Source organism: Dromaius novaehollandiae, chromosome 2, assembly GCF_036370855.1.
Source record: "Dromaius novaehollandiae isolate bDroNov1 chromosome 2, bDroNov1.hap1, whole genome shotgun sequence".
Classification (NCBI taxonomy): Eukaryota; Metazoa; Chordata; class Aves; order Casuariiformes; family Dromaiidae; genus Dromaius; species Dromaius novaehollandiae.
The window spans coordinates 89,848,986-89,876,500 of NC_088099.1; the positions used below are offsets into that span (position 1 = coordinate 89,848,986).

General features: G+C 37.4%; 1 long non-coding RNA gene across 3 annotated transcripts in view; it reads left to right on the plus strand.

The window, feature by feature from the left end:
* Positions 1-567: 567 nt before the first annotated feature.
* Positions 568-27,515, plus strand: part of LOC135327525 (uncharacterized) — a 29,353-nt gene continuing 2,405 nt past the window's right edge. The window contains exons 1-4 of one of the 3 annotated variants that reach the window (XR_010387784.1): positions 568-1,112; positions 4,806-4,923; positions 12,477-12,635; positions 14,231-15,271. This is a non-coding gene — a long non-coding RNA (uncharacterized LOC135327525). Of the gene's footprint in view, positions 1,113-4,805; positions 4,924-12,476; positions 12,636-14,230; positions 15,272-27,515 lie in introns of those variants that run through there. The other 2 variants (XR_010387785.1, XR_010387786.1) reach the window with 2 other exon arrangements.

The following is a 27,515-nucleotide window of genomic DNA, read 5'->3' on the forward strand; positions in this document are numbered from 1 at the left end:
TGTAGGTAGTCAAGTCAAACCACAAGAAAGAGGGATCACTCATTGTGTAGCCAGTGTATCTGGATTCCAAGCCCGAATAAGGTCCTTGTAAAAGAAATTAGTGGCTGTGGCGGACAGATGAGTGAACTTTTGCCTTAAACATTTCTTGGTACATAAGGTGCAAGCAAACCAAAACCCCGAACAAGCCATCTGTTCCCAGCGGAAACAGGACTGAGCTGCTGCGACCCCTGAAATGGTCTCCCTGCGACCATTCGGGACACACCGAGCCTGCGCTGAACCGGACCACGATCGGGCAGAGACTTTGGGACCTGGACTGCAAATTACTGCTGCTTAGCACAACTTTTATAAAACTTGCTTAGCATAAGTAGCTAAATTTGCTGAAGCCTTAGGCCGCACTCCCTAGTTCAGTGAGAAAGGGCCCCAGAGCTGGTGCAGACTGGAAAGATAAGGGAGTTACAAGCAGTTTGCATTCCTATGCGTCACACTCCAGGAGGGAGGATGTCAAGGCTTTGAAATAAGGCCTGCTTGGGCGCCAGGACCCTGGGAAACAAAGCCTCCCCTCACTGCTGAAACAGTGTTAATTAGGGGGGGTCTGGATTATGTCCTCTTCTTCAGGACCTTGGAAGATAACACCTACTGTCACTGCTGGGGCAGTGCTAATTGCTGGAACAACACCTGTTGGTCAGGGCCCTGAGAAAGAAGGGCAGAACCCGAGGAATCAAAACACATTTGTCAGCAGAAACCGCAACAGTAAAGATAAGGGAGAAAAACAGCCTGCCTGGGAACAACGATGAGACCCAATAGGGAGCAGGAGACCCCAAAGCCAAAAATTACTATTGGTCTGAACTACCGCGTGAGGGGTGGGAAACTTAATTTGAAAAAGCTATAATTGCCCAGGGATTTCTTTGTTCAGGGTCCCTCTTCAGAGGCACCCAACTCGAGCTGTAACTACTGCACGCATGTCATTATTTAATTTGCCTTGATTTGGCTCCAAACTTTTCAGCGGGAACCTAGGGTCGGACCCTGCTCGAGTTGTAATTACTGCACGCGCATCGCTAAAATTTACACCCAGGGTGAAGAGGACCAACGGGACGCCGCTGGATCCACGGGTGGTGATATCTCTTTCTCTCTCCCCCTTTTCTCTCTCTCTCTTTCTCTCTCTCCTCCCCTTTGCCTTTCCCCACCTTTTCTCCCCACTCTGTGGAAAATAAAGTTAAAAGGTTGTACGATATTTGACCGGTTTTAGCGTCTTAATCTCGTCCTTGGGATCGTAACGAACCCCCCCGCCCCCGATATTGGATCGGGACAGTGGCAAACATGAGCTATGAAAATGTTTTTAAAATTTTTTCTTCTGCAATTGTGTCTTATTTTCTATAAGAAACTCATTGTTTCTTCCTGTAGTTAGAAGGTAACCAAAGTAATGCCTAATGCTGATAAGTAATAACATAGGGTTGGATAAATCAAGTTCAGGTTCATAAGTAACTTTCACACATACCATGCAGTAATATTACAAATCAATAAAATAAGTGGCACTCAATGTCCTAAAAAATAGGAATGTATTTTTATTAAGAATGGGATTATGTGCTCTCACAGAAGTCAGAGATTGGCTCCAGTTTTAGCATTGATAATCCTCCTTTTTTTCCCACTGTACCCATTGAGAAGTTTTTTTCAAACATGTGAAGAACAGTACAATTTACAATTCTCCCTTTTCTTAGCATGCAAGTAATTTCTACTTTAAATGCAAATTCAGCTCAGTGGCTGCCTGTTGTTGGAGAGATATTGTGGGAACATTTACTTACCCTCATGTCACTCACTTTTACTTGAATCAATTGAGTAATTTAGGGCCAATCTGTACATAAATGTAGCTGTGAATTATAAGCCCCTTCACTGTCCTCAAAATATGTTCTCCCACCTTTGTGCCTTTTTCTTTTGTGCCAGTTTGGGCAAAGAGTAATAGCCATCTTCTTGCCATCTTTAACTTCTTCCATCTGCTTAGGAACTGAGCAGGTAATCAACAGAGAGGCAAGGACCAAGGGAAACACACCTGCATGGCTAATTTGACAGGTCTGATGAGAAAAGTGATAATGCCAGTTGTCATCTGATAGAAGGACGAAAGACTTTTTTCTTTTTTTCCCTTTCTTTTTGCAAGTCTTTGTTTAAAGATTTGAACCAGAATAATTATTATGACAGAATCATAGTTTTCCCCCTTTCTTGTTTCTCATGCTGTATAGCAACATGATATCCCTTACCTGCAGCATTCAGCTGAGTCTATATGTAGCTTACGTTACTGTCTTGTAGCAGACAGACATGCAGGATGAGCTAGCATTATCTTTACTTTTCTCATTGGTCTCAAGACACCTTGTTCTGCAGCTCATCCAGCCTGCTAGCGTTTAAGGTTGTCATGTGCCCCAGGTGTAGCAGCAATGGGATGACCTCTCTTACAACTCCCTATAGAGGAAAGTCAGCTCGGCAGTAAGTGGGAGAAGATGAAAGGACGACACCTGGACAGAAGCTTGTCAGTGGTTCCTAGACATTAGAGGAGCAAAATAAATATCTGTCCAGTCTGCCCGGTTACAAACAGCAGCCTTGATGGTGTTCTGCCTTCTTCCTCCTCCCCGCCTGCTGTGTGAAGTGGAGAAGGACTTGTCTCTGAGCTCACTTTGGTTTGGAAACTCCGTTGGCTGCTGCTGCTAAGGGGCTTCTCTGAGCCACTTCCACTCCACTTCCTACTGAGAAAGAGCCCCCATGTTCCCCTTCCATGCACCGACGAAGTCAAACAGGCCTCTGTTGCTCTCGCTCTCATTCCTTACAAGCGACAGTTCTAGCTTTGCTTCCATGTCAAGGTCTGCTGCAAATTGTTGTGACACATATTTTAGGTTGCTGGAGTTTCAGTTTCCTAAATTCCTCTTATGACCAATGGATTTTATGTTGAGCTTTTGACTAGAGTTAATATCTCACAGGATAGACATCTGCTAGTGTTTCATATGGAAAATTATTTACCCTCCCCAGTCCTATATACTATGAGAGAATGTATTTGCTTCCACGTGAAGATTTAGAAAAAAAGTGAGTTAAATATATTCATGTTTGGAAAGAATAGCTGTCATTGGGAATGGCTTTCTATGTATGTTAGTAAAATTATGACAAAAGTGTTTCAGAAAGTTGTGACCCATTATGCATCAGTTTAACTCAGACACTGAATGAAGCAGATTTTTGTTTGTCTCCGTTGCTCTGAGTGACTGCTGAACAATACAAGGCACCAGTAGTAAAACTAAGAAAATACCTCAGGTAATGGGAATAGTGTACTTACAAGCTTTACCAAGGTTAAAGTTCCCCAGAAATACAGAAACAATTGTATCTTCACTCAGTGAATGCTGGCAAAAGCTGACAGGTACAAAGTGCCTCCTGTTGGTTCAGTGGCACTGGACGTTTCTGATAGTTTTCAGTTAGTGTAAGCAGGGGATGCTAATTATGATACTAGAAGGGAAAAAAACCACAAAAAACAGTGAGGCACTGTGTTCCTCACCAAAAAGAGAGAGATGAGAGAGATATTTTCAAACAAAATACAAAAGGAAAAATATAAAAGAGCTTCTGACTGATACAAGTCCAAAAAACCAATTTCACAAGTTTGCTATGTGGAGGGCAGCTTGGGGAAGACAGAGGAGAAATGAACACCTCATAAGAGGGACTGTGACCAAGATGTAGACTAAGGACATGTGGATTCCAGCACCTTGCAAAAGTTGCAAGTGTTTGCTGACATGCAGAGCATATGAAATGAAAGCTGTGCCACTATTTCCAGAGGAAGCACTGGAGAAAGTTGCAGCAGAAATAAATGAACAATTTACCAAAAGTAAATGGAACATCAATTAAATCTTGGACACAAATTGGTGAGGTGAAACAAAAATGTTACAACTGAAAGAAAACCAGAGGACAATAGAAAGTGAACACATGAAACTTGGGGATTAGAAAGGTGATCTTAGTCCTGCAGAGCAAGGATAGGAATTAAGCGAATGGGTAATACGAAAAGATATTATTTATGATTCCAGTGAAACAAAATTTTATCTTGTCAAATTAAAGAATGGCAAGCAAGCTGCTCTTTGAAAAACAGGAGCCCAAGACAACTGGGAAGGAATGTGAATTCCCTTCAAAGTATAGGAGAGATCTTAAGGAGGTAGGAGTACAACAAACCTATACATCACATACTTAGTAAACGTTCTTTTTTAACTGAATGCTAAAAGAGGAGCTGCTGGAGCATATCCTTCAGGAGTTATGGTTCGAATAGAAGAGCCAAAAGAATGTTAGCTGTTGTGACTGTGGTGCAGCAAGCCCAGTGGAAGACACATACAAGGAAACTGTGTTTCCTGAGTCCAAGTCCAGTGCTATATGTGTGAAAACTCCCTGTAATAGAGAATTTGTATGCCAGCACATTGAATGCATGAAACCATTTGAAAACCAAGAAAGTCCCTCCTGCCTTTCAAAGATAATATTTTTAATTTTATTGCACACGCTCTGCTACCTGTCGGTGTTACACTTAATTATGTCAAAGTGTTGGCATATTATATGTTTTCTGCATTTTGTGTTTGTGTGTCTAGACATGCTGTGTTGCATTTCATTTATATTAAGGTGATTTACCATGACAAGACTTCTCAGGAAACGATTAAGAATACTGTTGTGTATTATAAATATGAAGTGACAAGTCAGAAAAGTGGCATGTCACATCAAAAGCATATACACATATTAGCCAACTAACTAGTCTGGCTAAGAGAAGATAGATCTTTTCAAATATTTTTATTTCTGTTGCTTCACAGGCACTGACATTTACTACCAGAAATGACCTGTGATCTAGCTCAGTCACTGTCATTCCTGCCCATCAAAGAGCACAGAGATTATGATGAAGAATTATGTATAAGAAATTATATCTGAAAGGTATTCAGTGTGATTTCACATAAATGCATCCTGATGTCTCAACTAGCGTTTTGCCATAAGCTGTGTTTAAAAGTTTGGGGAAAAAATAATAAAAGATTTTTTTTTTTTTTAATGGAGCAAATACAATAGTAATCTAGCTGTGAAAGCTACCTCAAATATGTATGGATCACCATATACACACAGTAACATGTAGATGTGAATGATTAGTTACCTGCTGTTTATGGACACCAGAGCATGAATCCCGCACACAGCCACAAGTATAAATCAGGTGCATAACTGAAAATACAGTTTAGAGAAAACAATTCCACGAATGAAAAACCAAAATAATTACATATTCTAGTTTTAGAGCATGTAGAATTATGGAATATATACACTTAAATTCCTATTTAGGGGTCTTCTATATTTCTATTACATTTATTTTCATTTATCTGCTCAGTATCATAAATTTTAAACACTTTGGAAACTTACAATTCTATTAATAAAGGATAAACCTGCCAGAACCACAATTCTATTCTTCAAATCTAAGTTTCTCTAGTTATTTAATTAATCAACCTTCTGTCAGGAAATTAGATGTGCCACGTTAGGCCTTGGGGTCCAAAAAGAATACCCATTTACATGTACCAACCAACAAGAGGAGCCACAGTCATTGCAAATGCCTTGAAAAATAGGTATATTTTGCAGCAGAGAAGTCAAACAGAGAAAAAAAATTGCTGGTAAGAGCACAGTTATTAGTTAATATTTTAGAACATTAATTTTCAATCAAATTATAGCAGGTTGCAAACTCCCATCACAACAGTTATAGCAGCACGCCCAGATTTTTTTCAAAACTTGTTTATAACATGGAGTCATGGTTTGGATCAAGTTGCAAATGGCATACTAGACTATTTATAAACAAAAAAGAGAAGTGTGGAAACTCTTCATTAGTTCTATTCTTGTTGCTGTTTTTTATTTGACTTATGGTTCTCTGCAGAATATAAGTTACGCTCCTTCCTGCCTTTCCTGAAATATTTCTTTGCTCTTCACACTTTGAAGTCTCTGGGGCTGGATATTCCAGCATTTATTTAGTCATCATCTCTGAAAGTTTACAGTGGTTATTATTGCACTTCAGATACAGAAAAAAAAAAAAAAAAAGATGATAGATTTTTATCTGCACTTAAAATTAGTGCTATCTCCAATAACAGTCAAATCTTTCATAGAGGCAATTTATATCTCCTTATGCCATCAGTAATAGTTTACAGCTATAATAATTTTGCCTTTGCATAGCAAAAAGCCCTGCTGGATGAACAGGATTTTGTAATGAAATAATATGCCAATAAGCAAGAAATCAACACATCTCAGAAAAAACTAACTAGGTATAATATTATGGGTAGACTTAACATGCAGAAGGAAATGCTATTAGGTCCACCTTCAGAGAAACAGATATTGGCATTATGGCCCCTACAAGCTTCAAATAAAATAGCTGCTTTCTCAGAAGCCAAACATTTCTTACAAAGATTAATTCTGTCAGAAAAAGCTTAGCTTCCCACCTTAGCAAGGTTGGAAGACACACCATGCTCTGCAGACTTGAGCCTTGAAAAACATGAAGATTTCTAAGCTATCTTTTCTTACCAATGATTATAATCTCTGATCTGATGGTTTTGAACTGATAACAAGTTATTATCTAAAGATTAGAGTTTGTCAAATATTTTAGGTAGGCAAGATATCTTTCCCAAAGCACCAGAATCCTGAAACAACAAGGGTTATTAATAAGGGGAAAAGACATCTAATGTTAATGATAAAAATGCCTTCATTTCTGACAGCAATAAGATGTGTGCTCAGAGTACACTGCTAATATACCACTGGTTTCCAGCACAGAACACAGTAACAGGGTAAATGTAGCATATCTAATTTACCTGGACTTCAAAAAAGTATCTGATATGGTTCCTCGTGGGAAATCATTAGTTAAATTGGAGCGGATGGGGGTTAGTGAATGAATTTTAGGATAAGGAATTAAGTACGGGGAGTCAGGTTATACTGAGAGGATAACTGTCTGGCTGGCTGGAGGTGACCAGAGCAATTCCTCAAGTTCTGGCCTTGAAATATAAATTTTTTAATATTTTTATTAATGGCTACAGCACAGAAAAAAGAAACAGACTGATGAAATATGCTGACACCATAAGGCTGGGCGGCCAACTCCATTGGAAAAGGGGGCCTCAAAAAGGGGGCCTCAAAAACCATATAGAAAGAACTAGATGACCTTGAAGACTGGAATAATATAAATGAGATGAAATGAATATAAATGAGATGTTATATTATGTTTCATACAGTAACAGGGAACTATTGATGCCATTGTGCAAGTCACTGGTAAGAATTTGTATGAAATAGTGCATACAAGAAATCCCAAACTGTTTTGGACTGATTGACTACCACCCTTTAAATTTTTGCTGTGGTATCAGTGTAACCACATACAATACTGAGTTGTGTGATACTGTTCAAATTAGGACTGCTTACCATAGCTCTGTATATCACATGGGGACCTCGAAATACAGACTGACATCACTTCAGTATGCAGCGATGACCACTGATTAAAAAGAAGGAATTCAAGCTCATACAGGTACAGAGAAAAGCTAGTTAGATCCTCAGAGAATAGGGAGGCTATTGTGTGAAAATTAGCAAGCAATACAAAGATTAAAATGAGATTCTTCATAAATAGAAGGAATAAACTCCAGGGAGGGAGGACTATCTAAGTGAAAGAATAACATTGGTACAAAACAAATGGGAATCACCTGGCCATGAATGAATTTAGGCTGATAGACCATGACTTCAAGACACAGGAGGAATAAATTCCTGTAACTGTCTTCCAGCAGGAGAAATGGAAGCAAAAAAACAACCAAACAAAAAAATCTCCTAGATTAAAATTTCTCCAGGTTTAAAGTCGGTGATTCCCCAGTTTATGGTGGAAGTAATACAAGGGATTTTTGGGGTAGCAAGGGCACTTGACCCAAGGCACTCTCCATTGAAAGTTGTTCAGAGTTCAGAACTTAAGATTCCAGAGCTAAACTTGTCTTTATCTAAAGTCTGAACACTAGGGTCCAGGTCTCCTGACTTTGGATTGCCAAACTTGCTGCTCAGCTGCACAAGACTGCAATGAGTTTTTGTATTCAGACAGTTTGTCAATAAAAATAGCCTTTAGTAAGATGAGCCTATTTGAAGTATTCTTGTTCTTGAGTTGTTCTGAGTTGATGTTACTGGCCATCAGTGGTTTCCTTCCCACCCTCATTCAGTTTTAAACAATACCAAACCCACCACCTTCCTTTACTCATCTGACACTTGACCAGTTGTCAAATATTTATTTAAGCAGGAAAAAAAAACCCACCCTCATCTTTAAATTAGATATTAGTCAGTAGTAGGGAGTTAGCAAGATGATACATACCCCTGCTTAGAGACTATGATAATCAGCATTTACTAACTGGTGAGAAATGTTGTTAAAAAAAAAAAAAAAAAATGGTGGTAGTATCGCTAAATGCAGCATGACTGGAAATACTGACTAAAAGCAGCTTTTGTCCTGGCTAGTTCTTTCTGTGATTGCAGCCCACTGCATCTTCCATTCCTGTGTGCCCATCTCATGAAACCCTGCCTTCAGTGAGTTGTCTGTTAAGACAGCAATTAGTTGCCAATAGCGATCAGCAGGTGGAAAACATTATTTTTTGAGAGTACATTAACAGCATTTATCAGGTATTGCAAATGATTAGCAACTCATAGTGGTTTTGCTACATACCTTTTCTTTCTTTCTTTGTAGACAGAAAATGTTACAAATGCAGCCTTGGGTACTGACCCAGGTCTGGAACACAGCGTGAACATTGTCTCAAGAAACCTAATGCAGCCCAAACACCCTGTATCCTTGGGAATATGCTGCTTACTGAATGCTGAAGTAAAAACACATTTAAAGTTGCAACTTCAAGCATTCAAAGACTAGAAAGTGTGAATATGATTTTGGCCTTTAATTTTGCAGAAGACACTGTAGGTTGTCTGCATCTTTGTGTTTCATTCAGGACTCAGAATACACTGTGCTCTGAAGATGAAATCAAGATATTTGCTCAGGCCCCAGATATCCAGACCAAATATCCTAGCTTTCCTTTCGAAAAAGTGCTTAGCTGTGCTAGAGACAGACATGAAAACCTCTAATTTTCTGCATGTGTAATTCTCCTCTCGAGTATGATTTAATGGTTGATCCTTAAAATAATTAAAACATGCAGGAACTCATGTCATGTAGAGCGAGGTGAAAAAAAGCTACTCATATGCTTAGAGACCCACATACAGTGGTAAGATTTGCTGAGATCAGGATCTGAAGTATTTTATCTACTCTGTTCAATGAGGATGAAAAGTCTCACATGAAATAACAATCAGGATGTATAACAGTCTGTTTTAAAAGATGATTTCAGGATCATATTTTTCTTTTGTTTTTATTTTATTATATTTAAGCACCTAATTATGCCCTTCATATAACTTGCCTGGTGTTCAAATAGCAAACTGAATTATAGAATTGCATGAAATCAGATTTTTTAATACAAGAATAAGTCACAAGCTATGTCAGTTGAACATGCATATCTAAAAATGTATTTGTTGTTGTTGTTTTAAAAATGGAAAATTTATACATGAATTAAGTTATACTATAGAATTAAGTTACACTGTAATTTTCCTTATGCTTTTGATTTTAAACATTTCATAAGAACAAATTTACAATATGACCTAATTCTTTTAGAAGCACTCTCTTGAAAAAATGTCTATAGCAGCAACAGATGGCAAGAAGAAAAAGAACAACAAAATCCTGTTTTGAATATTATCCAATTTGACAAAGAACCAGCTGTTGAAATAAGCAGTGTCAACAACAAAAATGTACTTTAGAATGAAACTCACTTATATCCATTAAATGTGGAATGCTTTAAGCAAAATTCATGCAAATCATAAAAGTTCATATTATATTCTCTTTTGTGCCTGTGCTATCTACTAATTTCTATATTACCTGGTGACTGTCAACTTTTGTCAGGATAATGAGGTCAGGTAAATGGAAGAATGACCATATCTGCTTTTCCATACAAAAAGAAGCTGTGTAGTGTATGTAACATAAATCAAAGTTATAACCAAATTCCATCTCATAATTTCATTTCTCTACAAGCTAATTTGAAAATAAACTTCAACTGCTTTTAGAAGAAGTTAATAATTTTTTTTCTCTACATCCAAATACCTTTTGGAAGTAGATATTCAAAATAAAAATTTAAAATTTTGTTGTTGATATTTTTAACATGTCATGTTGCATTTTCTGATACCATTCCTATTTTCATTAAGGTAAGCTAATACACAGTACGTTATTTTTGGCTTTACACTAGCTTCCGCCTGTCCGAATAAAGCAGTTTGCTCACTTTCTATTAGGTTTTGTTTTGACATTCTTGAGCTCTGCCAAGACATTGAAAAGTTTGGCTAGAGGGAAATCGCATTTGTTATAAAATCAAGAATTATGTTATGCCCTTTAAAGTACAGCCCTGTATTGGTAGTTCTGTCCCAGAGGAAGTTCAGGAATCATAAAAGGCCTCTAATCAAAAAGCCAAGAGGAAAAGCTCTGCCGAAGCCTGGGAGAAAGATACCATTGTTCTGTAGAGCAACCTGTCATGGAGCAGAAGCAGAGACTGCTGACAAATACACAAAGGTAGCCAAATTCCAAACACGGTGTGTTGCCCTTTACAGAAAGGATCACAAATTCACACAGCAGATCAGTGACAGAGCTAGAAATACAAGACAGGTCTTTTGATTCTCAGCCTTAGGAACTCTGCAGCACCCACTCTTTTATCCCTCCTTGCCTATTTTGCAGGAGCTGGAACTACCAGAATTGCACATGGAAAGAAAGATGCTCTGTTTGCAGTCTCCCTCACACATACACTACAGAATGTGTGATTTGCTCTTAATTTTTTACAAACTGACAATAGCAATCATGCAAGCATATGCCAGCTTTCAGATATTATTAGCACCACCAGGAGTCAAATTTGAAATCTAAAGATTTCACATGAAAATGTGAAACAAAATTAGTTTGGACCTCCATACAAAAATCAGAGAAACAAATCAGGCAGCACTACCCCTTTTTAAAAGACAATAGTGATTTTTTAAAAAAAATAAATAAACCTTTTATGGAGTTTTGATGAAAGAACCCAGCAGTAGTTTTGGAAAATATAGCCAAATTGCATCAAAAGTGTGCATGGAGCGAGTAAAACCCTGAATAGTATCTTTGATAGGCAGACAGAAATACTGTGTAATTGTCCAAGCCTCATTTCCATGGAAAACTGGCAGTGCAAGGTTGGTACTGTATAGAAAAAGATACCTCCCTTCAGCCCCCCCTCTGAGAGAACAGCACCTGAAAACATTTCTGTAGCAGTTGTTCATAATTTCTTTCTTCTACCTCAGCTACTGCTGCCTATGATGTACCATCTGCAAACTGAACTACTTAAGGGAAGCATGGAGGCAGAGCTAACTGGAAACATTCAGCAAAACTGAATTGCATTGGAAAATGCCACTTCATCAAAGCCAAAAATGCTGCATTGGAAATATCTCTGACTTGACTTATTCATGGCAAATCAAAAGTCAGGATTCCTGCAGAGCCACCTTGGCAGCGCTGCCCACCAGACTGCCCCTGCTGCAGAGCCTTTAGCACTCCCCATGCCTGGGAGCACTTGAGGGAGCATCTGCTGTCCCCAGGCAGCCTGGCTGTCTGCTTTGGGCCAGAGATACCAATACTTTCAGTTTTCGCATCCGAGAGCAGCCAGCCATGTCAGAGCTTACAGTCTCAAAGCCACAGAGCAAGGGCTGTGTAAGCCCTAGGAAGTGTCCACTTGCAACAGTCTTGTCTTGCAATCTTGCAACTGGTTGCTTGGGAGCAGCTGGCAAGTCACTGACAATAAAGCTATCCGGGTGTTCTGGCTATGTGACCCAGGAGTTAGAGCCTGGAAATCCTGGGGTAGGCTTGAGGTTTAGCGATCCTTCTGCAGACCCCGCCAGAATGAGTTTCTGTAGCCTATTGAGCATTAGTCAAACAGATTTTGCCCTACAGGCAGGACACAGGCATTTTGTTGTCAATTTGTTTCTCAAAAATTCTGTTTGGAGATTCTTAAAGATTTAGTTTCAATCAGACCAAAACATCACCAGCATTTCCTGTGAACCAAAATAATGAATTTAAGTCATCTGTAAATAATTGTCTTTTTTGGTCTAACCTACTCCTTTATATACTTGTAGATACATGCCTTTGGGGCATATACGTAATTGAGTAATGCAGAAGCAGAAACACTTTCACATCATAACTTAAAAATACTTCAGTAAATTTGTTCTCAAAGAAAAGAAAAAGAGTAATACTCTAGGCTCAGTTATTTAGTGGCAGAGGGAATAAATAACCTGGAAAAACTACATCATGAATGCTGAACAGAACATCTAAGCTAGGTTACAGGATAAGAGCTCTCAAAGATGGGAGAATGTAGAACAGAAATTCCCAGGTTAATGCTACCTCAAGCAAGCTCATATAATGTTTTTTCTAGACCCTGTGTAAGTGGACAAGTGCGATCAAAGAAGAGTTAATCTACAACTTGGAAATTTCACTCTGAGGTAATGGAGTGCTCACTGCAGAACACCCATCAGTTCATAGACATAATGGCTATCTAGTCTGATCACCTGTCTGACAGGCAAAACATCTTCAGGTAAATTGTTCTTAAACTTCATTACAAAACTAGCGGCATGATTTTGATAAGTTTCTTGCTTATGTTAACTCTATTTCCTGAATATTTATTTTTGTTTGCTGGAATAGGTGTCTGAAACACATTAAACTGAAATATTTCACCAAATCCAGATATGGGTAACCAAGGTATTTGCTAAGTCAGCTGAAGTAAAAGAAGGAGAAAGGATTAATGCAGAACAGAGATCAGTGGCAAAAACTCAGTGTTAGAAGACCAGCATAACTTTTTCTCTGCTCCATCTTTTTAGCTGCAAACACAGTATCTCCCTCTTTTTTTAAGCCAAATTCCAGACTGTCTTACTTAGAGAAGAGGCACAAGTTAGTGCCTTTTCTTGACAAGCACGAGCGATACAGTACCAGCTGGGATTCTTTCAAAGAGATGAAATCTCTCTTTACTTGGGTACTTAGGGAATTCATTATCAACTTCATGCCTTGCCTCTAATGACAGACTTCCTTCAGGGAAGGGAATCTTCAGTATGTTGTTTAAAGTATGGTAAGTCCCTCAGAGACTACTTCTACATAGGTGCTATATACTCTGAAACACTAATTAAACTATCATCTTATTGCTTTCTGTTGCTATACTGTACTGACTCTACCAGAGATGGCTCTTGTTTTCAAGTTAATAATTCAGTCACTATCGTTTTAGGCATAACACTGGTTGTAGTGTCTTAACTATTATCATCATTACTTGTTTTACAAGAATACCTAGAAGCTCCCGGATCACTTTTTTTAGTATTTTATCAAAACACAACAAATAATGATCTTTATCATGAACAATGCACATTGGAAGTATGGGATAAAAATCCAGCTTGTTATAACAAACAACAGACTGAACAGCAAATAAAAATAAGGTTGTTGTGATCACTGCAATAGAGGCAGGCTCATTGCAGGAAATATTTTGAAAAGAAGAACAGAGCAACATATTATACATTTTGCTTGAATCACTACAGAAAGGTTTTCTTTAGTGTAAGCATCCTATAGACACTTAAGAAAATTGCTAAAAATATGACCTACAAAGGCCAAAAAAAAAAAAGCTGGTCCTCGAGGAATTCTGGAGTGAAGATGGCAGCAAAACTAAATTCAGTGAAATAAATAGATGCTTACAGTTAGGCATGATAATCTCAAACTTCTGCACGTTGGTCCCAGTGTGGAATATACCGTGCTGGTGCCAAGCCTCTCTGAACAGCACACACCTTTCCTACGAGGCAGTAAATGTTTCTGGATGGGATCTGGAGGAGCCACTGTATTGAGCAAAGGGTCAGCCTGGAGCTGTCAGTAAGCAAATACCAAGCACAAGACCAAATCTAAAATCCTGCACTTGTGATCCCTCCTCCATATTCACAGGTATACGTAGGTATTAGTATTTCTAATACGTAGGTATTTTCCTTCAAAGAACCAAGCAGAGGTCAAACATTTCTCTAGAAACCCATCCACTGGGTTACAGGAGCATAACAGGCAAAACACTTATTGAGGAGGTAAGTGACCTGGGTATAACTGTTTTATTGGTCTGAAGGTAGTGCACATCCACATTTACTAATGAGATATTGCTCTAACTTCCAGGATATAGCCCATACTGGGTGAAAGATCCCTCTATCTGTCTTGAAGGATCTGTGCCAACCTCCAGCATAAAAATTAAAAATGTATAGAGAAAGAGAAATGGAAGATAAGAAAGAATCTGATTTTGCTACTGACTAATGAATTTCCTTCTCATTGAAATGAAGTCTCTGAGCATATCACCAGCCTTTAATCACCAGTCTTTTAAGCAAAGAGTGGATTGAGTCATTACCACAATTTTGGTGGCATAAAAAATACTGACCACAAAGGCATTCTGTGGCAGCCTGTCTCCTAAGCAAGTGCTGCAGGACACCTTCCAGATGGGCGTACTAGGATAAATAAATGACACGTTACCATTAGGAGGAAGATGGTATTAAGCTACTTACCCTGGGACAGTACCAAGGATGAGCAGAGGTGCAACTCAAAGTGCTTGGGGAACTTGAAAGAAGAAAAGAAATCAGCAGGTTTTAGAGCATTGGCACCCTCAGGCTTGGACTTCAGCTGGCCAGAAGTTTTGAATTAACATTTCTCGGTGAACATTTTGGTACCCAAACACTAGTTAAGTCCCGCTTTGGGCATGTAGTCCTGCATTGAGGCAATCTTTTCTAGAGTACCTAGGAAGATCATGATATTATTTATTCTTAGCTTTCAGTCACTCAGCAGGTAAGTTTCACAGGTTGGTGCCTTGCCAAATTTGTCGTATGTTCCAAATGATTCTTTTAGAGCTTATCAAATGAAAAGGCATATTATGCTCCTCTTCTGTAAAAAAGCCACTCATTTATTTTACAGTATGCATATTCCTTCAATTGGCTTATAAATGCTTTGTTTGAAGATGGCACTTCAGAATGCTTATGAGAGCTGCTTTCTTAAGTGTGGAAGAAAATGCTTCATTCCAAGAGTTTCTATAAAAAAGAAAATAGGCATCAATTTTTGTCTTCTCAGTATATTAAAATTATGCTGAGCAGCTAATGCCAGCTATTGCCACATACTTTGAGATAAATGCTCTGTTATAGAGAAACGAACCTTAAATAAATTCTTCAAATCCAACTATTCTAGTAAGTGTTGGTCAAATTTATCCAACGATTATATCTATATAAAATGATTCAGATGAAACAAGCACCAAACCTTTCTTGACATAAGGATAACAAATTGACAGAATGGGAGTTAAACTGCTCTAAAAAAAGAACAGTTTAATTTGGAATTGAACTTAAGGAAATGTATATAAATCTTAACACTTTTATGTCTTTCAGCTTGTTACTCTTGTTTATCTTTTTCTTCTTTCATCTCTGTATTTGTATGGGTTGCATCAACATAGACAGAATGAAGATACACACTAGGACAGAAAAAAAAACAGATTACAAGTATGTGAAGGTCAAGCATCAGATGCCAAATCAAGTCCTGTTTCTTTATTAGATTAAAATTATAATAGAAAACAGTTTATTTCAAACAGCCTGTTAAATTTTAGTGTGCAAATCAGACTTTATGTGATTCAGACTGAAAATTTGATGTAGAATTCCTTCAATATCTTGGCAGATGGGTGGTCAGTGCAACAATGACACCCAGTGAGACTTCAATGATCAGGTCTGGCTGGACATCTTACTCCTAAAAGACATATCAAAAGACCTTACAAATGATGATAGGAAGGATTACACATATACATATAAATATATATATAGGGATTGGCAAAATAAAAGCATGGTCAAAATTCAGGAAAAAAAAAGAAAGAAGTGAGGATCAGGTGCACAGACATCTATTGCAACAGTTCAAGCTACATGCTGTTAAAGGACTAGAACCACAGAGACTCAGTGTGTCTGCACTACAGGAGCTGGTGACTGCTTTCTGGCCACCAGTTAAGCTTCAGAGCGTATCCTGCCTCCATCAGCCCAGATTTGTTGCAGCATCTGCGTCTTTTTACTCCCTTTGTTCCATTCTTGCCCTGCCCACTCTCCGCTCCTATGCTCAGAACCATGGAAGTCTCAAAAATTGTTAAAAATAGCTCACAAAGAGATACAAATATGAATTAGAGGTTAAATAGTTGCTCACCATTAGCTATTAGCTTGGAAGAAAAATTACAAATGCAAAGGGCATCCATACGAAAAGGTTTCAGAATCAATAAACCTGTCCATTTAATGAAACCTATTCTCTTCCTTTCTGAATTGCCATTTTAGAAGAAGAACAAGAGCATTAGAGTCATTATCAAAAATGATGTGGTAGCCTTAGTCTAAACTGTGGGAAGTAATCTGTAGACTAGTGTCTTTTTGGCTAAAAACATTCCTTTACTTCAAGGCGCTTGTCTTGCAGATAGAGGGCTGCACGATCAACAGGAACCCCTTTTACAGTCCCTTCAACTCTGTACACCATCTAGTGCGGTGCTAAGAATTAATTATGTCTATACAAAGAATTATCCTTTTTATTGCAACACTAAAATCATAAGTAACAACAACCTTTAACCAGATGTTTTCACAAAAATGAATGACTATTTACTATATCTTTATAAATAATGAAGACCAAATTACTTACTATGATGAATGCTGATAAATACCCTCTAATATGCAAAAACTTTACCCACCATTTACATTTTAATGAGATTTGAAATGTTAATGAATGGAGTCTACTAATTACCTTGGTGAGCATCTGAAATAAAAGTGAACTTTGTTAGATGAATTAATATTAGTTCCTCATTACGGTGTTCTGATAGCTGAAAATAATGCTTTAGCTAATATGCTGAAAATAAATAAGTATTTGAATTTTTTTTTACAGCTTGACAAATATTTTTAATGATAAACAATGAGCTGATCAGTAATATGGATGATGTTTCCAAGTGTTCCACACACAACCTCAATAACAAGATTCCTAACTCACATCATTTTGGTATAAAAAAGATTTTTTTAAGAAAAAAATTATATTTATCTGCTTCCCATTTGAATACTGGGCAAATAGGCACTGACAGAAATCAGGCTCAGTCTGAGCTCTATTATTTTTAATACTTGGATCCACAAATTTTTCCAATAATACATTTAATGCAAAAATAAAAGTCACTAAAGATAAATATGACCCTAATTATCTTTCTGTGACAGATTTATGCTATCCAGCAAGGAAATTAATGCCAACATGGTTAGCTGTTTTCCTAAGTATAAACTCAGTGAAAAGTGCACTTTCTGCAGCGTACTAGGCTTACGATTCCCACCGCTCAGCTCAGTGAGGAGTATTAAGTGGGTTGTATTCCAGACAACAAATTCAGTCCATCCATCCCAGCCCATGAAAAGCAAATGAAAGAGGAGACAATCATTTGCTGATCTCATTTTGCATCATAACAGCTCATTGCCGTGCTGACTTGGAAAAGAAAACTGAAAAAAAGCATTTTCGATTGATTCCCCTCTTACTCTTTCCCAAGGATAAACATTTTTTAAATAAACAATAGCATTTCCCTGCTGGAAAAGTGTGTTTTATAAACAACAGCAACAACAACACCACAAATAGTTTTGATGTTGAAAAACTCATTGATGGAAAATTTCAAAAAGAGGAAGGGTTATAATTTCCAAGACTGCACACAGTATTGTGTGAAATTGTAGAGGACAGATGCCACAGACCTCACTTGCTCACCTCTCAGTAAGGACCTGGTAAAAACTGCACAGATTCTAGGAGAACTATTTCCTAAAGAAATTTTAAAGCATGAAGGTCACATTATGAATACATAAAAATGCTAATTCATATATATATTCAGGAAAGAATACATGCAATTTACTGTAACGCCAAGGATAAAATTTATATACACTGCTTTAACCATTTTTCTTGGCATAAAAATACATTTATAGCCAAGCTGTTTAAAATATAATCTGTCCTCCCTACTCCCCTAAATGAATAAATAAATGACACATTCAGCCTTATGTTGTAACACCAGTTGGTTGCAGCATCCTGAATATGTACTTACCATAACTTCTCACTTAACAAGGCTGCTGATCCTGAAAATACACAAGCATATATAGCTCCAAGGAACATATCGACAGGTATATTTGTCATGTTCAGACTCTGATCTACAGAAGCAATTCCAGTGGGTTAGCAAGGCTTAACATGCTCCGCAGCACTCAATCCCCGCGGCAGTTAACAAATACTTCCTTCTGAAACAGTTGTATTGAAAGGTCAAAGTATATCTTTTTTGCTTGTTACGTTAACTTCATAACTTAGTGGGCTGCCAGGTACAGAAGCAAGGAATATATATCATTATATCTGTCTTTTGCACTTCAAGTCGACTAGACAGCTATGTATAAACGTACATGACCTGTAAATGGTTTGATTATCATACCTCCGGAGCCATATGGGGCACCTTGAATTTTTCCCACTATACTCCCAAAACAGACACATAAATCACAAATCTGACTTCTAAAGGTGTTTTTTTCTAGTTCAGTTTAGAAAATTTATCATTCTAAGTAAGTCTCTGTTTAAATTTGACAAGATAGCACTGAAATCCTAGCCACAATGTCAGAGGGTGCCCATAGGGAGCCTCTGCACCATGGGAAGGAACCTGAAGGGCACTTCATTTCTTTTTAATCTCCCTGTAATTTCCTCTGTTTCCACTCTGTGACTGAAAGAGATTGTTGCCAAAATGCCACTTCTGCTTTCCACATCCAGAGAGCTGAAACTGCTGTAGACTGGCAGGCATGTATACTGAAAGGCCCATCTACACTCAGGAGAATTGAAAATTTTCGACCAGTTGCTCATGAAAGTCGAAGCTCTTAACATCCTGAGGTTAGCAGGGAGTTGTGGCACTGAAAAAGCAAGCATGGTTATGTGGCGTTATCAGGATTAATTCTCTTGACTAATGTTTATGTGAGACTCCTTGGAATATCAAGGAATCAAAAAGACGCTAATGCTAATTAACCTGTGTTATTACAAAAGCTGCTGGGCCATGGAGAAAATTATTTTTACAGATGATAGCAGCCTGAGAAACATGCCTTCCTATTCCCGCAACAAAACAAAAAAAAGCAAAAATTCCATGAGGAACATATGCCAAAAAGACCTAGGGACATTTAAATGAAGCCAAACATAGATTAAGTCACCTCTTCTCTTAATCTGGGCAAAAAAATGTCATGAAAGATGTCAATAAATGGAGATGCAACAATCACGACAATACTGAGCAGACTAAATGAAGAATTTTAATGTTTAACAGTAGTAATCTCTCATGTTATTATATTTGGTGAAGATGCTTAGCTTTCTTGCTTGACTTTTTAGAAAAATTAACGAGTTGCTATTGATATGCAAAGGTGTGCATAACACCTAATATTCTAACTAGGGATTTTCACCTTCTTTTTGTCTAGTCTCTGAAAAGTAGAAAAGGCTTGGAGAACAGTAAAAATTACCTACAAGTTGCAGAATCAGTCTTGAAAGATCCCTGCGCTTAGCAGTCCTGTTTTGCTACAAATGCAAGTGCCTAACAGATGGCATTAGAGGCAGCGAGGCACTGGCCTCCCAGTGTGACAGTGCTTCAGCTTTTGAAAAATGCATCCAATCAGCGGAAAGGGACTAGAAAGTAGCAGTCTTCAACTCATACTGTTGCTCCTACAGTAATATATACCACTTTCTGCATGACCAGAATAGGAAAGACTCCCTTTCCTCTGCCGCTCTGCAGTTATCAGTACAGGCAGCATTCCTGCTCTTTTCCCCTCTAGCTGCCCAGCTTTCCACCTTTCCGCAGACTGATGAAAAACTCAAATGAAGTGAGAAAATCAACAGCAGGAAAAGCACGGTTAGGATATACATTGATCTTCCAAATTCTTCCCAGTCTCTGCAATAACGTTAGCCTCCGAATAGAATGAAAAAGTCCTCGACAGAACTTCACTATTTTGCTTTTCTTTCCTCGCTTGCTTGCTGCTTGCTTCCTTCCTTCTGAACAGCCAAGAAAGCAGCAGCGAGACATGCTTTTCCCCAACCAAGAGACAAGGCAGGCCTTGTCACAGACTTTTCCGGCTTTACCCAGGCTGCCAGAGGAAGACTGATCTTATCAATATTTTCTCCCATCCAAATTGTCAGGCACTTAGACACGGCAACTCAAGTCTAGCAATTTAGGGCATGCTCCTCTGCATAGTACCAGATGCGACTGTTGCCTGAAAGCTTTGTACATTTGCAAGAATCCATTGTTCCTTTCTCCTCTCAGGGACTATTGTGTCACCTCACCACATGATATTAAAACCTACAGACAGCTGGTGAGCTCTCCATTCCTCTTTTATTTATATTGACTCAGTTAAGCAATGAATACATCACCTCACTAATACCTTACTAGAGTTAGAAAGCAAGGTGTTGCCTACAAACTTGTTTATGTGATCGATACTTATCTGAGTAGTGATCTCTCTTCAGGTATAACTGATTTCAAAAGAGACCAAGATAAAGACAGTTTAAAGCAGTAGAGAGAGAAAATAAAACAAAAGTGAGATGTACCATTTTTGCTAAGGATCAACAATACTTTTGAAGCCTACAAATTAATGTAGTATGTCTAAAGCCATCCTTTGTATCCTATGCGTGATAAATAATCAGTCAAATCCTAAGAAAGCTCTGAAAAGATATTCAAATTATGATCTTCTGTGTCCTTTCAAATAAGATGTTTTGCTTTAGACCTATCCTACAGATTTCACTGCATGTTCAATAATTTATAGTATTCTGCTCCAGAATGGCCCTTGAAACATGTAGACACTATTTTATATTTGCAGAAAAGCTAACAGTAAGTGCTTTCAGGTTTGGTTGCCAATTCACCATTCGTGTTTACAGAACTCACTCAGACTTTGATTCATAGGACATCTTCCATGCCTTCCACTTTTACTAAAGCAAAAGAAGAGTAGAAGCAGAGGACAACATGTTGAGATTTACTGTGTTTACAGGAAACATTTTTTTTCCCACTGATTTGCAGTGACTGATGTCAGTGGGAGTGTAATTCCATTCCCAGTATTTATGTGGTTAGCATAGAAGCCTCTCTGTCAAACATACTTTACTGAAGTGAGTAGAAAGATTGAGAGAGACAATAAATTCTGCCTTGATCACTTTGGTTTCTTTTGGGCTGTTTTCAAACCTGAAGCAGTTATTTACTTCTAGTAAGAACTGTTACTTCAGGAACTGCAAAATCTGATTTTTGTTGTGTGTATGCTCTCTCTTTGTATATAACTGCTTCTTCTTGTAATTCCTAATAATAGTTAGCAATTCTTAAAGACAAAGAAGGCATATGCATGTGTGTATCTATGTGTGCGCAAGCATACACAGACTCCTGACTCTGAGAGTGTAGTGTTTGCAGAGCAACACTAATTGTTTTCATTTATGTCACACTTCTCATCTTTTCATCATCTATGGTTGCTTGTCAGACCAACCCAAGAAATACTCCTTTTACATGTACAAGTCATTCCACTGAACACAATGGGATTTGGTTTGGTAGCAAGTACTGGTCTAATTAGGAGTCCATATTTATATGGTTAATTTTGCTTAAGTTGATGGGCAATTTTAAAAGTGGGATGTGAATTACTAAGGCTATGACTGAGGTGTGCTGTTCAAAGCTATGAGATTCTGGGTCCTATGGTTTCTAGCTACTGGAAGAAGATAAAATCTGTACATTTAGAGAGTTCAGAATTAGATTTTAATATAAATATACAAAACACAGAGAATTTCAAGTATAGCAAAGAAGTCTTCCATGTAAATGAGGAACCAGTAGGCAGCACTACAGAATACATAGCAAATCCTAAATGATCTCTTGCTGTGTCCTACAAAGGGCTTCTGTCCTCTGTTCTGCTATTGATACTGGCTTCCAATACAGAAATACTGACTTTTTTCATTCTTTGCTGTCCCTAACCCAAAGTAGTAAGTTGCTCCAGGTAGGGCAGTGAATGTCTTAATATTTCATGTCACAGTGCAAGCCTAAATAATCATTTGTGAAAACCAGAAGATTTTCAGGGTCCCTTTGAGAACTTTAGGACTCACACAGCCTAAGAAACTAGCAGAAGCAGTGGCAAAGGTAAGGGTTAATTCTTGTGATAAATATGGTAAATTTACCAGTGTTTCATCTGGAACTGTGATTTCACATGTATCTAAAATTTGATCAATGAAAATTCCCTACAAAGAAAAATTGTATCTCAGAGAAACTTCTGCACACAAGATTTTCCAGCACTCTACTTTCAAGCAGAGGTATGAAATTACTAACAGTAGTCAGTTAGTAGGAATTTTTCCTATTCACCCGCTCTTACTGCTCCTCAAATGACTTGAGGATGCCAGCTGTCAGCCAGCCAGTATTCTGGATACTGAAATATATCACAATGCAGTATTTCGTTTATTAGACTTTTGAATTCTACTTTAGACACTCCAATTAATTACTGGAATTGTTTGTGTCTAGCTGTTGGCTATGTAATCTGGATACTTCAATAGTGTCTGTGGTGCTTTGTCTAGATGCAGTAGATGATTAATCAGTTTGGTCATTTTGCTTCTGTGCTGTATGAGGGCCTATCTTAGCTGTTCGTATGATCTCACATAGATTATCATTCTTTTAGAATTTGACTGAAGTCTAAAACTTCAGATTTGTTGCAAAGCAATGTCATTTTTACTTAGAATATATATTTTTTAAAAAGAACACTATTTTACATTCTCTTAAAATACCCTTCCTTTCCACAGCATATTTTCTATAACATATTTCAAAGTGCAGCCTTACTCAAATATAGCAATATGGAACTATTATGAGAATAAATTAAAAAAAAAGAAACACATTTTGTTTGAACATTAAAGGTGGCCTATTTAAAGAAAAAATGCTTTAGACATCTTCCTCAACAACTGTCAAAAAGTTGGCATTACAGTCAGTTTCTTATACTTGAAGAAACCAGCAATGTCATAGGGGAGAAATGCATTTCAAGCTGTTTCCTTTATAGGCTGTAACTTTTGAGATAATGAACTCATTGCTAGTCACATGGTGGTCAGCTGGTGCTGTCAATAATGTGTTATAAAAAGGACTTTTAAAGTCTTTCAAATGTGTTTGATGTGTCCTGATGAAGCAGAAGGAAATCTCTGAATGTGAGATACCATCATGTGCCCACAGATCTTGCTCTCAGGGGAAGGTATACCTCACTCTGTCCTGACACTGTCTTGTGTCATGATGAAGACATGCTCAGTACAGGACTCAGCATTGCCTCCTGTCTCTTCTGCCATGGCACTAGAAATGGCTATGTTGCAGGGACACGGTTTAAAAAAAGAAGAGAGAAGAAAATTATGGCTCTAGATAAAAATTCAAGACAAAGTACAGACCTCAAAACTTTCTTCAGCATGTCAAGACAGTTCCTCTCCATTAATCGCAGAGGTCTGATCATTTTTGACATACACGCAGATGGCACGTGTGTGTTTCTGGCACAGTTAGAGATGGGATGCATTCAAGACTTGGTCCAGCTCGCCACACCAGCAGTATCTTTATTTTATAAGTAAGAATATAAGGATTTCCCTAGAACAGTCTCACTCTACAATTCCAACCTGCCCCATTATAAAAAATCATCCCACTGGTGTTGTCGAACCTGTAGGGAAAAATCTAGCTGAAATACCAGGGTGAAGCTGTTTGTGGGCAGCAGCCTGCAACCCTGCTTTTAGGTGCTTTTCCAGTTCAGACTTCCCAAAAGACAACACTGCAATCCCGCCCTGAAAACTCATTTGCCCCATCCTTCAAAACAAACTCATGCTCATTTCAACATGGACTTGAAGTCCACAGAGAATTCAAAGCCAACAGAGTCTGCACAACACAGTCATGCCAGTGATAGGCATTTCAGTGCAGTCCTGGCCAACTTGGGAGCAATGTGCTCCCACACTTCACCCTGCTGCAGCCCAGGAGAGCTGGGAGCATGCAGCAACAGGCCGTAAATGCCACAAAACAGCGTGCTAAGAATTGTCTTCTGGCTAGGAACAAAGTGGCTCTCAAAGCCAGTAACTTCTAACTGTTCTAATATTTCAAACCTTATAGCTAGCTTCCAAGTGACAAGATGAGGAAGGAGCAGGAAAAAAGCAGTGGAATTTTGTTGAGGAAACAAAGAAATTAATAGATCCGTTTTCCTTAACTGATTAACACTGTTGCATTCTGAACAGGAATGTTTGTATTAATACAATTTGCACATATTTGCACAATTTGCATATTTATTCACAGTTTCACAACTGATGACTGTTAAAGCTTTTCCATCATGTTTTTCAGTGGCTTTGAGAAACCAGAAGTTAATGGGTTGTCATGTAAAGAGAATAATACCTTTTTATTAAAATGTCCTCAGAAAGTTGTCAGCTTATACTTTTTAATTTCAATTAATAGTTCCAAAAGTGCTGATGAAAAGCAGGCACACGCTTAGGATTGCTAACTGTGAAAGAAAAGTTATATATTTATTTTTTGTATTATGAAGAAGAGTTAGAATGCTTTTGAGATTATTCTAACTTGTTTAATGAAACTTGTTTAAAGTACAATGAATGCTGTTTTAAATTATTGGATTTAAGAATAAGACATAAATGGTATTTGTTTAAAACCATTTATATAAGGTTGTTCAGCCTTAGAGAAAATACCATTTTAATTTTGAAGGTTTCATTTATAATCAACGTTAAGCAATATATTGAAAATGAATATTAAAGGAAAGCAAACAAACCTCCACATGCAATTTTGCTTTTCCTTTTTCATAAAGTACGCATTTTTTACTTTACTTAGAACTATGGAGTTCAAGAACATTAGAATTTGTTTATGCTTTTCACAATAGCCAGAGGAGATGCTTAATGATCCATTTTGCTGAATATCAGTAGTACTGCTAACGCACCAGCTATGATAATGTATATTCAGTTAAGTACTCCTGTCGTACATTTTATGGACCTTTGTGGATTTCTACTGTCAGTTTTACAACCAATTTCATTGTTCCGTGCTACTCTTTCTTATCATATTATAAAATCATACCTATAAATGTGTGCAGGCAGAATTCATGGTTCTAGCTGAAATCAAATGATGTACAGACTTCTAGAATACAATATTGAATCGTAAATTATAAACCTCAGAGCAGAAATGATGTACTTGGTTCCGCATAGGACTTCCCTTTAAAGAACGTCTTCCAGGACAACATCAATTGTTTCAAACAAAAGACTTCTACTTCTCACATTGGGAGAGTATTATAATGTTTGGGATATTTTATGGTTACTTAATATCTAGCATAGATTTGATTTCATTTTGTAGGTCTTAGTTATAATCCAACTGATGCCAACTTAAGTAAGCTTATCTTTTCTCTGCTATGATGCAAATATGTAAATGCAGAAAAAAAGTTATGCCACTAAAAATAACTATATTTTCACTTGTGTATCTGTATTTCAGAAAACCCCCACACATTAAAATTTCTTAGACAACCCATACTTTCAGAGAAAAAGTACAAATGTCAGCAGGACATAGAAATCAGAGATTTCTAAGATTCTAAGAGGAGCTTTTGGAAGTAGAACAATGAGATTATAAAGGATTTACATCTCAGGATTATTGGGGAAAAGGAAGCTCTGAGATTAACAATCTGATTCTAACAAGAAATTGTAGGTCTCATGTGAAAATAAAATGCATTACCTTGATTTTATACAAAGAAAAGGACCAAGTTTTGGCTATTTCATTCTATTTGATAATTTTTCCTAATTAGGACAAAGTTTCAGGTTCCAATCCTGTTATTCGGGATGCAGCTTGCCAACCAACAAGGAACAAAAATGGGCAACAATGGCACTAAGCAGAGTTTACAATCGTTTCCTTAAACCAAACAATGCAGTTTGTATTTTTACAAATAGTCATTCTGAAACTGAAGTAATTCACTTTCCTAATTTATTTCTGCAATGAAGTTCTGAAACTGGAGAAATTCTGGATACTCAACACTATTTTTTGCACAAAATGTGCAGACAAAATCACCATTAGTGGACATTACGTATCTCTTAAACACTGACAACTCAGGGACACCAAAACTGTGGTATTAAATTATTAAGAACCTTGATTTTTATTTCCTTTAAAGTGCATGAAATAGAATAGAAAAATTATATCTATAGTGTTGTATAATGTTAAGAGATAGTCTCAGTCAAGTAGAAAGGTTGATACTTAAAACAAAATTCAAAACAAAATTCAGAAATAATTCAAAAAAAAAGCCCAACTGTTTAATTTATAAGGTATATAATTGGGATATAATGCCCATTGGTAAAGATCAACCTGTAGTCAGAACTTCATATTATTCTCTAGTTTTGAAAAAAAACACTTGAAAATAATCTCAACATTTAAAGTTTTTTCAGACCTTTACTGAAAGACCAATTCAACTGAACAACCAATATTTGTTTTTATAGAATCCCTGTAACTGTGAGTAACATTTAATAAGTTTGCATAACCAATATTTTTTTCTCTGAGTTGATTGACTTATAAAAGCCTTTCCCTGTACAGAAAGGTCTGAAACATTAAGCTAAATCCCTGTGAAGGCAGGCACACAAATTAAAATATTTACCACTCAATAAATTCAATCATGCTGCTTTCTGTTTACAAATCAGATCACATGCTGTATGTAGCCTAAGTGGAATTGTCCTCCATTTTAAAATGTTTTTCAGAGATGCCAAATGAAAAATCTATTCTATGTCTCAGTCAATATCAACAGTCCGGTAAAATTACACATTTTGTGTTTAAAAAATATGCTTTTTCAATTTTACTTTCCAATCATCTATCCCTAAATGATATTTTAAAGGTATTAATTTATAGTTCTGTGAAACAAAAAGGTCTCATATTTTCTTTTGAACTTTAGAATTTAGCTCACTTAGCTCATATTGACTGTCAGCCTTTTAAATATTTAATTATTATCACTTCATGAGGTGGGTTTTTTTCAGCTTTCATGACTCTGAAATGATTTCTTTCTACCTACTGTGGTTGTCATGAAAGAGACAGTATGTTCCAGAGATATTTTTTAAGCAGCATAAATCCTTTCAAGCTCTTAGGTCACCGTTGCTAGGTTTTGAATGTTTTACATTGGCAGAAATATCAACTGATTTCTCTTCAATGCCAGCAGATTGATGCAGAAGCCTGAAAACCTGGTTTGGGGACCCAGGCATGGCCGGGGGAGTTCTCATGTCCCTTGACACTGTAGAGTCCCCTCTGCCATATCTGGGTAACTTTAAATGCTGAAGCTTTGAGGAGATAGTTTGAACGTGAAAAGGGAATTGTAAAGCTGTCCAAAGCATACCTCTTCCAGAGCCTGTTATCTAAGTGCATTAGTATTTCCAAGCATTTCTGCTAGATTTGGGCAAGGGTTTTTTGTTGTCTTTTTTTTTTTAA